At 44.3% G+C, this 2,767-nt stretch overlaps 1 protein-coding gene across 1 annotated transcript in view; it reads left to right on the forward strand.

Moving 5' to 3' along the window:
- The window catches only part of SUSD1 (sushi domain containing 1), a 121,267-nt gene that overhangs the window by 108,563 nt on the left and 9,937 nt on the right, over positions 1 to 2,767 (forward strand). The window lies entirely within an intron of this gene.

Genomic DNA, 2,767 nt, shown 5'->3' on the forward strand with positions numbered 1-2,767 from the left:
TCCACCATGGAGTTAATTACCAATCTCACCACGGGGAATAACTACGTTCAGCTGCCCAGCCACTCACCCAGGCCCAGCCAAGTTGACACACAAACTTAACCACCACAAGTGAGCACAAGATTTTATTGATTTTAATTTGAGACTGAGAGTTTCTACCCCCAAGCTATTTGCTAGCTGGGTAAATGAAGTCTGGAGTGCCTATTGTGACTTCCTGGGCTGAATGTCAGAGTGAGTTCTTTTCCTCAGGGTCGGGGGACACATTCATACTTCCTCATCTCTCTCTCCTCTCTCCTTACAAAGACTTTGAAAAGGGGGTGATTTAGTTCATGGTCTAATTAAGGCAGTTCTTCCTGCTGTCCACACTGTGTGTTCACTCCAAGGTTTGGGGGTTCTGCTTCAAAGATCACGTCCCTGGGATTTACCGCAATCCTGCTTATACAAAAGCATAAAGAACTCCTCCTCTGCTGGGTCCTCTTAGCCCTGCCCCAGTGTCCCTACAAGTACACAGCTGTGTATTGTGCAGGCTGTCAGGGTACTGATTGTACTCAGTATTAGTCAGGGCTCTTTTGGTTGCAAGTGGCAGAAGCCCCATCATACCATCTAAAGCAAGTAGATCACAGGACTGGGAAGTCTAGGAATGTATGTCACCTGGAGCATGACCAGGTCCAGTGACAAGTGATGCCATCAGAACCCACCTTTTTCTCCCAACTCTGCCACTCTTTCTTCGGTGAGCTCTTACACACAGACGTGGAATACAGTGGACATTGCATTCTCTTACCTGGTACTTACAGCTTACTATCCGAGAGGAATAAGACCCTGAAACCTGGAGTTCAATGAACTGCTCTTCTGGACCAACCCTGTGATCAAGGCAATGGTGATCCGTGATCATCACCAGAGCTTGTAGCCAGAGTGGCTGTGGAACACTGTGGATGACAGCCTCCTAAGAATTTTACAGGACAAGAGAAGACCACATTCCCCATAGAGAAAAGGATGCTTAGCACATAAAAGAAATACATAAAGTACATAATGTATAAAAAGACTCCATATACAGACTGGAGAATCTCAGGCACGGGCATCCTATAGGTTTACAGCTGCACTGAGTCTCTTTCAGGCTTATCTTTCCTCAGCTTCCTGCTCATTCAACGGCACCCTTCTCCAGCCCTGATTTAGAGACAGTGCCTCTTCTTCTGTTTCCTGTTGCTGCGCCTTGTCCTGTGGGGAACACAGACCCTGACTCAGTCATAGTCCCACAAATAGTGTTTCCCATGTATTAGAGCAGGAAAGGTGCTAAACCTGCTCTCCCACTTCCTTTCCTTGTGTCTTTCCTGAGTTCTTCTCTCTACTCATCTCCTCCCTTTAAGTAGCCGTTCATGAAGGCAGTCTTTCTGCCATTTTCAGGCCTCTCAACGTCTGTTCCTTATGATCTCTGGGGATGGCATGACCCCTTATTCCTTCAGGAAATTATAATTCTAGGTTTCCAGTTTTAGGCCATAGTTTATTCTCAGACAAAATGAACACAAGCAATGTCATAGCATGATAGTGTGGCAAAGTTGACTTTGGAGTCAGTTGACCTGGGTCCCACAGTTGGCTCTTGTAGTCGTGTGGCTCAGCCATCTAAGCCCTGATTTCCTCATCAATGAGATGGAGATGATTATCACAGAGAGTAGCTGTGAGAATTTCGTGAAAGTAAAAGCAGAGTTGCTAGCATAGTTCTTGGCACACAGTGGGTGTGCTAACACACCTCGAACAGAATTATAAACACAGATGACGTGCGCTGAGTGCTATCACACTCCCAGCACCTTCTAAGCTCCCTGCTCATATTGACTAATATTTTCCTCAACAGGCTTAGGGATTATTTTTGCCCCATTTTTAAGATGAAGAGGCTGGAGGCTTAAGTGGCAGAACCAGGATCCTAGCCCAGAGCCCATGGTCATACCCATTACATGATAATGATACTTTTGCAGCTTAATTAGAGTCCAACTTCTCTGACATGAGCCCACTGGGTAGACCTGTGATTCCACAGGGATTATGGCAAATGGATTCTTTTCCTGGAGTTGATGTATTTGTAATAACTATGTGGATCCAGTGTTTTAAAAGTGAGTTTTATTAGTTCTTTCAAAGGTGATGAAAGTCTGCTGGATCAATTCAGAGTAGCCAAACACTGAAGAGACCAAAGGTGAATGAGAGCGGTGGATGACAGAGCATGGACTCAAATCTTGACTCTGCTACTTGCTAGCTGTGTGCTTTGGGGCAGGTTACTTAATCTTAATCTCTCTACACTTGAGTCTCCTCACCTATTAAAATGAACTTTTGTGAGGTGACAATCATATTTATTCTGACTGAGTTTAGAATAATTGAAAAATAGTCAAGTCAGATAGGGATCAACTTATCAGTTTTATTGGCTTGGTTTTGAGGCCAAAATGAAGACTATTGAAACTTCCTCTCATGTCTAAACGTCAGGATCCATCTATGGAGTCATTGAATCGCTAAGGCAAATGTAGACTTGGTTTCAGACTTGCCTCAGAATGTCAGGCCCTGGGCATTGATCCAGTTTGTAAGAATACCAAGAGAAATAAATCTTACCCACTTGATAACACTGGTGAGAAGACTTAAGAAATGGGACATATAAGTGATACATCCAGTTCATGTGGGTGGTACCCAGTACATCTTAGCTGTTTTACCCCTAAGACAGAACTCCAGTTGGGTCATTTACGTTGTGAATCTAAGTACCAGTTAGGTGCTAGAATGCTAGGATAAGCCAGTTAGT

Source organism: Orycteropus afer, unplaced genomic scaffold, assembly GCF_000298275.1.
Source record: "Orycteropus afer afer isolate SDZICR_OR568_19922 unplaced genomic scaffold, OryAfe1.0 scaffold00037, whole genome shotgun sequence".
NCBI classification, from domain to species: domain Eukaryota; kingdom Metazoa; phylum Chordata; class Mammalia; order Tubulidentata; family Orycteropodidae; genus Orycteropus; species Orycteropus afer.